Genomic DNA, 11,613 nt, shown 5'->3' on the forward strand with positions numbered 1-11,613 from the left:
AACTTTTTCTATTCTTCCCCATTACTTGGCACAAAGGAGGAAAGGGCCCTTCTGTTTTGTTCATATTCTTGCATTTCTTTGGCATTGCTCACCAGAGTGATGTAGCCAAAAGGAAGAGCAGACCCATGTTTGAAACCCTGCATTGACTCTGTTACCTCAGGATAAAGTCCCAAATCCTTATTATAGCACCAGAGTCCTTTATGAGCTCCCAAGTCAAATTGCCAGCCACACCAAGTCCTACACTTCCCTTTTTTAGCAATACCAAATGGCTTACAGTTCCCACTACACACCATGCACACCCCCATGGCTTCAGCCATGCTGTTCACGGCCTGGAACTACTTTCCCAAATCTTGTTTTCTGCATAAACTCTCACCTATCTTTTAAGACTCAACTTCAACATCATTTTCTGCAGGAAAACGTGCTTCTCACAGCTCCCTACCTGCTCCCCTGCCACCATCTGGCCAGGCTAGGCACCCTTTGCTTATACCCTCCTAATCACCAGGCACTTCTCTCTATACTAATATACATTATGCTGTATTATAATTGCCAGTTCCCTTCCCCATTATACTGAGAGCTCCCTGAGATATGGGACCTTTTATTATTTATTTCTATATTTTCAATGTTAAGTATAATGCCAGACACTTGGTGGGATAGTGAAAATCATGTATTAATTTGACTGGATCATGGCATGCCCAGATACTTGGCTAAACATTATTCCTGGTGTGTCTGTGAGGGTGTTTGGGGATGAAATTAGCATTTGAATCTGTAGATTGAATAAAGCAGATTGTCCTCTCCAATGTGGGTGGGTCTCATCCAATCCACTGAAGGCCTGAATAGAACAAAACCCTGGAGGAAGGAAAAATTCCTCTCTCTCTCTCTCTCCCTCTCTCTCTCTCTCTTTCTCTCTCTCTCTCTCTCTTTCTCTCTCTCTCTCTCTCTCCTGATTTCTACAGCTAGGACATTGTCTTCTCCTGCCCTCTCCTGCCCTCGGTCCAGGACCATAGGTTCTCCTGGTTCTCAGACCTTCAGAATTAGAACAAAAGTACATCATTGGCTTTCTTGGGTCTCCAGCTTGTAGACAGCAGATCATGGAACTTCTCAGCCTCCATAATCAAGTGAGTCAGTGAGTCAGTTCCTATATATAAATATATATGTGTGTGTGCAGAAGGATAGTGAGAAGCTAGGAAAATTCCTGGGCAAGTGGCATGGAGAAACTGAGACAAGAAAATTAAACAAGGCCAAACAGTTTGAGCAGCTTGCAACCAGCTTGTGAATCACAAGATCTTATCTTCCCCAACCAAGGAGACTTGAGAACAAATGGTTTATACCTCTCCTTCCTAACCAGAGATTATATAGCTTAAATCACCCTGGCCTTGGAAAATATCGAAGACCCAATTAATGTCATTTGTGCCAGGACAAATAAAGTCTGGGGGACAAACAACAAAACCCCAAAAGCATTTGAATGGTATCACTTGGGGAATGTTAGGCAGGAAAGATAACTGCTAGGGCAGGGAAGCGGGGATGGGGGAAAAGGGGGGAGTTTATCTCACCCGCTAAACAAAGGTCTTAGGACTTCCCAAACAAGATGACCAAATGTATGTACAAACATTCCAGTGTAAGTCACAATAATGTAGAAGGGGACTTTGAAACCTCGTCAGCTACCCAAGATATCTGGCAGGGGAGCTTTGAAATCTGTAGAGGGGGAAAGTATATAACCCTTAAACCTCCACCAGGTGGGATGCTCAGACCAGCTGACTTGCCTGCTTGTGCTTTATGCCAAGTCTATTCTTAATGAATTCACTTGCTTTGCTTCAACCACTGCTGTCTGTCATTTGTCTGAATTTCTTCTCACAAGATTAACAAGAGCCAAGGAGGGGACAGCCCCCCCTCCCACTCAGGGGGCTGTCCAGTAGCATACATATCACATATATAAAGTCTATCCATAAATTCACATATATAACATATATATAAATTCACATATATAATATATATAAGTTATATATAATATATAAAATATATATAACATATATATGTGTGTGTGTTTATGGTTATGTTTCTCTGGAGAACCCTAATACACTTGGGAAATATTAATAAATATGGAGCTGTATTAAATTAGCATTTGAACTTGAAATTGGCTTAGACTGGAAGAGTCTGCACAACACAGTGTTAGGGGTCCCATTCACTATGTTGTAAAGACTGTGTCACAAATGGCCTCACAAAGACTGTGTCACAAATGGCCTCACAAAGACTGTGTCACAATATGCAAGCCTTAATAACCTCCATCTCTATTCCTCTTGCTATTGTTGTCTAATCAAGAAACAACGTTTCTCTGTGTGACCCGTTTTTCTTCCTGATGTCTATCCTCCAAAATCTAGAGTTGCTATCTAAAGTTAATTAGAATCGAACACCATAGAATCACCAATACCACTCTGGTAAGTACCTACATCCTCAAATGAGTGTTTCCATCTTAACGCAAATAAATTTCCAACCAAGAACATACACTTTCTTTTCTTTCTCAATGCCTTTACTTTTAAACATGAGGGGGAAATCTTATAGGTATACATGAAAAAGACAGATCACAGGTAAAACAGAAGAAAATCTAATCAAAAAGCTTTAACATGTATGACATGTTACAGGGCTGAAAAGAATGTTAATTAGTATTCCTCTCCTTCTTTTTCACCCTCTCTTTCAACAGAATTTACGCCAAACTCCTCATAATTCTTCTCAAGCGCAGCCATGTGCCCACAGGCCTCAGAAAGCTCTCCTTCTCCCATGCCCTCACCCACGTACCAGTGAACAAAAGCACGCTTGGCGTACATCAAATCAAACTTGTGGTCCAGGCGAGCCCAGGCCTCAGCAATAGCTGTGGTGTTGCTCAGCATGCACACGGCTCGCTGTGCTTTGTCTAGGTCTCCACCAGCGACCACAGTGGGAGGCTGGTAATTAATGCAAACTTTGAAGCCACTGGGGCACCAGTCCATACATTGGGTGCTGCACTTGGTCAGGATGGTAGCAATGGCAGCATTGACATCTTTAGAAACCATATCATCATGGTGCAACAGGCAGCAAGCCATGTATTTACCATGGCGAGGGTCACATTTCACCATCTGGTTGGCTGGTTCCAAGCATGCATTGGTGATTTCTGCTACAGCAAGCTGTTCATGGCAGGCTTTCTCAGGAAAGATGACAGGGGCACCTGTGGCCACAGGGAAGTGGATGTGGGGATAGGGCACCAGGTTGGTCTGGAATTCGGTCAGATCAGCATTCAGGGCTCCATCTAACCTGAGGGAAGCAGTGATGGAGGACACAATCAGGTTACTAAAGCAGTTAAGGTTAGTGTGGGTTGGGCACTCAATATCATACATGGCCTCCCTCATTGTCAACCATGAAGGCACAATCAGAGTGCCCTGGGGTGATGTGGGTGATAAGGATAGAGTTGTAAGGCTCAACCACAGCTATGAAAACCTGGGGTGCTGGGTAGATGAACTCCAGCTTGGACTTCTTGCCATAATCGACAGAGAGCCATCCCATCAGCAGGGATGTGAAGCCAGAACTAGTTCCCCCACCAAAGCTGTGAAAAACCAAGTAGCCCTGAAGACCTGTGCACTGGTCAGCCAGTTTCCAAATTTGGTCAAAGACCTTCTTGCCAATGGTGTAGTGTCCACAGGCATAGTTATTGGCAGCATCTTTCTTGCATATGATGAGCTGTTCAGGGTGAAAGAACTGGCGGTAGGTACCAATGCGAACTTCATCAATGACCCTGGATTCCAGGTCTACAAACACTGCCCTGGGCACATGCTTGCCAGCACCTGTCTCACTGAAGAAGGTGTTGAAGAAGTCATCTCCTTCCCCAGTGGTCTTGTCACTTGGCATCTGACCAGGAGGCTGGATGCCATGATCCAGGCAGTAGAGCTCCCAGCAGGCATTGCCCATCTGGATACCAGTCTAGCCAACATGGATGGAGATGCACTCACGCATGGTTGCGGGTTAGCAGGTGCAGGCAACACTGGATTAGACACTGGGTCCGGGTTACTATCCCCAACAACCTAAGAGTCAAGGTAAGTAACCCACTCAATAACATATATTTTCAACAAAACACAGCTTAGAATTGATATAGTTTATACTTAATAATTCAGGATTTTTCTGGACCTCAAGATCATCTTTCTGAATATAAAGGAATCAGCATACAATCCTCTAAGTAGAGGGCAGGTATAAGTTTAAAATTTAACTAGCTAAACAGAAATGTATGGGGAGATTTTTTTTTTAGAATATTTGTTTAATTTTTTTTATGTGCCTCTGTCCTAAAAGTAAAAAGTAAGGCATAAAGTCCAGTTAGTTAATGACTTCAGCTATTTTGGTACACAGAAATGGAAACTTTATTATAATTTGCAGGGGAAAGTGAGAAAGAGAGAAGTCATGCATGTAGGCTGTTCTCCCTCACTTTTCCCAACCCTGTGGCAGGCATCACTAATCGATGTCAGCATTCCTTTCCTCGGACGCTGGCAGAGACCCATAATCCTTTTTAAGGTAGCACTTCAGGCAGAATTAACCCAAGAAGTGAAACACACTTGCTATTTCAGATTGAGAAAGTACCCAGAAATTTTTAGGTGAAAGGTCATTTCTTATTTTTCTCTATTGGATGAGAGTATATTCCAGTTGATAGTAAAGATGGTCCTAACAATACTGAATTGAATTGAATACAGTATGAAACTCAAATGCTTTCCTCCCACATTGGTACTGGCTCCTCCCTGGAGGTCTTCCCGGTTCCTCCAGTCTGCGCTGATGTTTTTTCTTCCTCATTGTTAATGGCCCTTAGAATTCATGCCAGAGAGTTTAGCGTCCAATTAGATTGCTAAGTTCCTTGGGAGCAGGGCAGCATCTTACCTTTGGGGAACACGGCAGAATTGAAATGCTGGGCACATGCAGCATTCTTGGATGCTCACTTAAGTATGCCTGCTTTTGACTGTTGATATGTACTGAGACGAAAGCAGAAAGAGAAGCGTGGTACCTTCTCAGTGGGTTTCAAGGAAAAAAAATAACTGCATACAATATTTAGGTGAGAGAATACACTAAACAAACAACAACAAAATACTTCCTCTACCATTTCCAGTCTAACATCTTCAAACTGTGTGTATAGTCCAGCGGTGAATCGATTCAGAAGCCGCACTAAAATGCAGAAGACATTCTGTTAATGCTGGGCTTAATAACTTAATATTTCAAATATAACCTTTCCACACCTTGTGTCCAAAAAAGATTATTAATGCTGGGTGTCTGGAATGCTCTGAATTTAAAATTCTGCCACAGTCCTTCCCCGGAACACTCTCTTCTGTCAGTGACATTCCTTTCTCTTCCTGAAGTTTGCTTATTCCCTAGCTGTGGGGAGCCGGCACCGCCATGGCATATTCAGTCCCAGAGCACCTTATGTACCATGCCAGCTCAGCCTGGTTCAGTGACCCTGAGTAGGGGTGGGGGGGTGAAAGGATTGAGAAAAGACAGACAAGAGAATGAAAGCTGGGTCTCGGTGGGACGCTGCTCCCTGATGAGGAGACAGCGCCAGCACCCACAAGCCGTGTCTTTATTTTATAGCAGATGCCAAGAGGCAAAGTAGGGGCGTGATCACGTTGTTTACAGCATTCTCGTGAGTTTCAACCTCACTTAACTACATGCACCCGAACTCTAGCACAAGGCACGTGGGGCTACGTGTTCGGACCATAGGTTCAAGCTTACAACCACAGCCGTTGGCTATGATTGTGCTGGGAGGGCCCTGCCCTTCCAGCTGGAACTTGTACGTGGCAATGAGAGAACCCTGTCCTTTCATTAGTCCGAGGCTTGAACCTGGCCAAAACACTGTAGCCGCGCCTCACACCTCGCCTTTGCTCAAGTTCTTCCCTCTGTCTGAAAGTCTCATTCTCTTCCAGCTCACATGTCCTGATCCTGCCTGGGCTTCGAAGTCAACCCGGGGACTGCCTCTGCCATAAATCCTCTCCTGACTCCCAAACAGCCATGGGAGGCTCCCCTCTGCATATACACAGCACTCTTTCTGCCCTGCCCCTGGGGTTTGGATCCCACAACACACAACAGCATAAGCTGTTACCTGGGTCAGAATCTTGGTTCTGCCCCTGGCTGGTTAAGTGACCTCAGGCAAAGCTCTTTTCTTCTTTAGGCCTCAGTTTCTTTATCAATAAAATGGTCATAAAAATAGCACTGATCTCCAAGGGTTCCTAGGAAGATAAAGTAAAATAATGAATGCAAAGCACTTCACAGCCTGGCACATAGTAAGCACTTATTTAAATATTAGCTAGTATCACTGTTGTACAACCTGATATTGGTTTATAAGTTTAATATCTGGCCTTCTACATTACAGATTGTTTGTGTTTAAGAATATGTTATCTCCCCTAATGAACTTGAACCATCGTGAGGGCATCGGTGAGTTCATTTTCCACACCTGTATCAGTTAGCTTCTGCTAGGTAACAAACCATCCCAAAATGTAATGGCTTACAATAATACCATGCAATTAGCTTAGTGGTTCTTTTTTCCAATATATTTTTTATTGTTGATAGTATTGCAGATATCTCCCATCCCCTCCCCCTTTATACCCCTCCTCCCAGTCCCTATTCACCGCCCCCCCCCACCCCAAACACACACATACAGGTCTTCACTACCCTATTGCCGGTGTCCATGGGCTATGCAAATAAATATATAAGTTCTTTGGTTTATTTCTCATTCCCCCAACCCCACATTGAGGTATATCAGTCCGTTCCATGCCTCTATGCTTCAGGTTGTATTTTGTTGGTCAATTCATTTTGTTCATTAGATTCCACAAAGGTTAGTGGTTCTTAAATGTTAGTGTGCATCACGATCACCTGGAGGGCTTGTTTTAAAAGGTCACTGGGCCCCACTGGAGCTCATAGTGTTCCAAGAGAGCAGAAGCTGCAAGGCCTCCTGATGTCTAGACTGGCACTTGAGCAACATTTGATTGTTCAAAGCTCCTCAGGAAGCCAGATTCTAGAGGCCACAGGCTCCACCTCCTGATGGAAGAATTACGAAGTCACATTGTGAAGGGGTGTGGCTAAGGAGAAGGGAGTAGTGTGTGGCCCTGTTTGCAGTCTACCACACCTCAAACTGAGTCTAATACCTACTAGTAATTGGAGTTCAGGAAGTACTCATCAAATGAGTCAATGATTCTCTTAGCAAGTGAGTTTTTAAATTTTCCAAATGGTATCGATTTATTTGTGCACTGCAATCGGGAAGCACAGCACAGGGCACTGCTCATGAGTGCAGTGTGACCTTTACCCCTGAGCTCAGGTTTTCGTGTATAAAATGGGGATTATAATTATGATATTGTGGGACACGGGTACAGTGTTTTGACCAGGTTCAAGCCTCGGACTAATGAAAGGACAGGGTCCTCTTATTGCCACGTGCAAGTCCCACCTGGAGGGCAGGGCCCTCCCAGCACAATCATAGCCAACGGCTGTGGTTGTGAGCTTGAACCTATGGTCCGAACACGTAGCCCCACGTGCCTTGTGCTAGAGTTCGGATGCATGTAGTTAAGTGAGGTTGGAGCTCACGAGAATGCTGTAAACAACGTGATCACGCCCCTACTTTGCCTCGTGACATCTGCTATAAAATAAAGACACGGCTTGTGGGCGCTGTCAGTTGTCTCCTCATCAGGGAGCAGCGTCCCACCGAGACCCAGCTTTCATTCTCTTGTCTGTCTTTCCTTAATCCTTTCACTCCCCCACTCGGGATCACCCTTGGTCATGCTGGCGTGGCACATGATATCAACAGAGATGTGGTAAATTGAGAAGCAGCACAATTTAACCTCCCTGCACCTCAGTTTTCTCATCTGGAAAATGGACCCAAATCATCCCCATCTCACAGAGCTTTTTGCGAGGATTCAGATGAGATGGTATGTGCCAAGTGCTTGCCTTCTAAAGCACTGGCAGTTATTCCTAATGGGATAGTTAGCTCAGTGGTGGTAACACAGTAAATCTGGGCCAACATAGCACTGGCTGTAGAAATTTCAGCTTCTGTTCAATTCACTACCAGAAGAGCTGCCCTAAAATGCTTCAGGCCAGGAACTCCAGGTGTATGAATGCTGCTCAAGGTGTAAATCTATACCTGCAAGCAGCCACCACCAGCCCCACCAGATGACCTGTGGGCCCCTCAGTTCTCGCCAGCTAGACGCCTCTGCCCACGCCTCATTCATCTAGCCCACAGCTCCACAGCCTTTGCTTATAAAGCGAAAGTAGGTCACGTTGGGTAGTTCAGATTCAGAGGCAGGAGAGACACAAGAGAAAGGGATGGAGTGGGTGGAGCCAGCAGCCAAGGATAAGAGGTGAGAGCTGGGGAATTCATAGATCGTTTATAACTTTCTTAGGGCAGGGAGGGAGGGAAAGACAGGAGAAGAGGAGGGGGGAGGAAGGGAAGGAGGAGACCTGGAGAGAGGGTGGCTGGGAGCCTGGTTGGCAGGTGGCTGATTGGCAGGCTGCAGGGCAGACAGTCACCGGCAGTCTCTGAGACCGGAGGCTGGAGATGCTAAATGAGCAATGTTGTGTGCTGCCCATTTAATTGCCTGGGGAAGCCGTGGCCATGGAGGCCACATGCTCTGCTAAAGCTTTCAGAAAGGTCCCTGGGGCTTCACTCCCTCCAGGTGACTGCCATTTAGGCCAGTGTTAATGGGTCCCCTGCCGAGAAGCCCTTGTCAGACTGTGCAGTTAAAAGTGCCTCATTCAAATAATCACCATCTGAACCAAAAAGGCCCCTAGGCTGGGAAGGTGAGCTCCGGTTGCCAGTTCCAGGCAAGCCTGGAGCAAGGCAGCTTCTGAGCTGGCAGCCCTGGCTCTTTTCACCCTCAGCTCTCCAGGGGACAGCAGGGCTGTGCAGACTCAAAGGTGCACCGAACAGCGCTCACATGGGGCAGGGCGCTTAGTACAAACCCGGCATCAGATATCAGATGGATTCCACGGTAACAGGAGGAGGTGAGGAAGTGAGAGGAATCTGGAATTTTCCCCCCGGGGAGGCCTGAAGCGTAAAGTATGGTTCAGTTGCTGTGCACCAGGCTCTGAGGGGTGCTGTGGTGAGCATGATGGGCAAGGCCTTGCTCTCAGGTTGCTGAGGTTCCAAAGAGGGGAGGCAGAGGGCAGGTAAACCAGTGAGCAAAAGTGATTTCAGGTAAGATGGTGTGTGAATGATTGGCCCAGAGTCGGGGCAGCGAGGAAGAGTAATATTAGTGTTATCGGTTTAGATCAGCGGTTCTCAACCTGTGGGTCGCGACCCCTTTGGCGGTCGAACGACCCTTTCACAGGGGTCGCCTAAGACCATCCTGCATATCAGATATTTACATGACGATTCATAACAGTAGCAACATTACAGTTAGGAAGTAGCAACGAAAATAATGTTATGGTTGGGTCACAACATGAGGAACTGTATTTAAAGGGCCAGAAGGTTGAGAACCACTGGTTTAGATTGTAAGGCATCTATTCTAGGGACCCCAGGCCCCGGGAAGCTCCCTCTGTCCTTCTAAGAGTCCTTTCTCGGTTCCGTGTCCTGAGTCCAAAAAAAATAGAACCAAAGCTGAGCATTCAGCAGCACAAGCTGTATTCAATGGCCAGAGAATGGAGGAGCAGAAATCAGACTCACAGATTAACTTTCTGTTCTAGAGAAGTCTGGGAGAAAGGGAGGCATATGTGTTAGTTTTCCAGGGAACGGGCTGATTGCTTCCCAGATTGGGGTGCCACCCCTTTTCTTCCCTTATATAGTCTAAGCTGGACCTGCCTGGAGCCATGGGGTGTGTCCGTTAGCATGCTATTGTATTATAATCCGCGTATAAAGGGGTTCAGGCTCTTATGGAGGTCAGATTCAGCCCCATCTTGGTTCAGGCGGGCTCTGGTCGGTTTTTGTTATTCTAGCCTTCTTCCTTCTTTTTTTAATTTCCTGTAACTGAAATGGAAAGTACACAAGGTTTCAACATCCATGGTGACATGAGGGTAACCAGGGAAGGCCTCTCTAAGGATCAGGACCTTCAGCCAAACCCTGAATGTTATGATGAAGCGAAGATCTGAGGAAAGAGTATCCTGGGTGGAAGGAGGAGCAGGCAAAGGGCCCGAGTACGGACCATGTGCGGGTGCGCATGTACAGTTCGATTGAAACTTCCTGGCCCATGCACAGAAGTCAGTATTTTGTGGAAGAGGCACACTCAAGGGGCCAAAGAGCCGCATGTGGCTCACGAGCCGCAGTTTGCCGACCACTGGTTTAGCAGAAAGAAGCTCAATGTGATGAGAGCACAGTGAGTCCATGCAAGATGGAGTCAGACAGATTGGCCACTGTAACCAGCCTCCAGCTTAGCGCCCATGAACTTTGAAGACTGCATCACCCTCCCCAGCCCCGGGGGGTGAGGATTTGAGCCTGGATACCATGAAGTGACCAAATGGCTCAAACTTGAAAGCAGGCAGACCTCCTACACCACCACACTCTTCCGGAATCTTGAGCCTCATTTAGCCTGGAAAAGATAGTCTGTGTTTCTTAATTAGTGTTAATGCAACATGCTGAGTTCCTCCAGGCGCAAGGACTTTCTGTGCATTCCTGACTATTCAACCACATATCCTAATCAATCTATCCCTCCCTCCGCCCCTCACACACACACACAACCAATTTATTTGCTAATGAAAACTCTGTTCAAATGAGTCGTACTCAAATCAGGTCTTGCCTTCTCTGCGTTTGACAGCAGGCTTCAAGGAGACTCCTGGGGATGTTCTTTCGGGTGGTATTCTTTCAGTTTGGGGGTGAAGGCAGGAGCTGTGTTTTGTATTCACTAAAGAATGGGTCAATGCCCAGCAGGTGTGGCTCGGTGGCCGAGCATCCACCCATGAACCAGGAGGTCACGGTTCGCTTCCTAGTCAGGGCAAATGCCCGGGTTTCGGGCTCGATCCCCAGTGGAGGGTGTGCAGGAGGCAGCTGATCAATGAGTCTCTCTCATCACAGATGTTTCTGTCTCTCTCTCCCTACCTCTCCCTGAAATCAACTGAAAACAAAACAACAACAAGAAAAGAATGGGTCAAGCTGCCCCGAAACAGGTTCCAAGTCCCTGAATCAGTGGCCGGCAGCACTAGGACAGGCAGGAACAGGGAGAATGACATAGCTCAGAGAACCCGCCACAGAAGAACACAGGCCAGGATCGAAATCTAGCTGAGCCTTAAATGGGCTGTGTGATCTGAGAAACATTCATTGACCTCTCAGAGACTCTGAGTCTCCAGCTGTAAAATTTGTTTAATAGATTTCGCTTTCAAAGTGACGTGGAAGGGATTAAATGATGCACTAAATTAATCCATGCGTCTCAGAATACCAATGACAGTGCCTAGCGGTAAGGAGTGAGGGCCTTGGAGCCTGACCGCCTGGTGCATATCCCAGGTCTTCGCTGCCATTATGACCTTCCACCAAGGACGTAACTTCTCTATACCTCAGTTTCCTCATCGATGTTATTATGGCAGTAATGACAGCACCTACCTCATTCGATTGTTCTCAAAATTAAATGAGATGGTAGAATAAGGCACTTAGCACAGTGTTTGGAACACATTAAACACTCAGTAAATACTAGCTATTATTATTTTAAT

The 11,613-nt window shown here is 46.2% G+C and overlaps 1 pseudogene; it reads right to left on the reverse strand.

Annotated features, from left to right (window-relative positions):
* Positions 1 to 2,654: 2,654 nt before the first annotated feature.
* Positions 2,655 to 3,978, reverse strand: LOC139008235 (tubulin alpha-1B chain pseudogene; annotated as a pseudogene).
* Positions 3,979 to 11,613: the final 7,635 nt, after the last annotated feature.

This window comes from Myotis yumanensis, unplaced genomic scaffold (genome assembly GCF_028538775.1).
Source record: "Myotis yumanensis isolate MYYU_CA2020_CCGP unplaced genomic scaffold, mMyoYum1.0.hap1 SCAF_4, whole genome shotgun sequence".
NCBI classification, from domain to species: Eukaryota; Metazoa; Chordata; class Mammalia; order Chiroptera; family Vespertilionidae; genus Myotis; species Myotis yumanensis.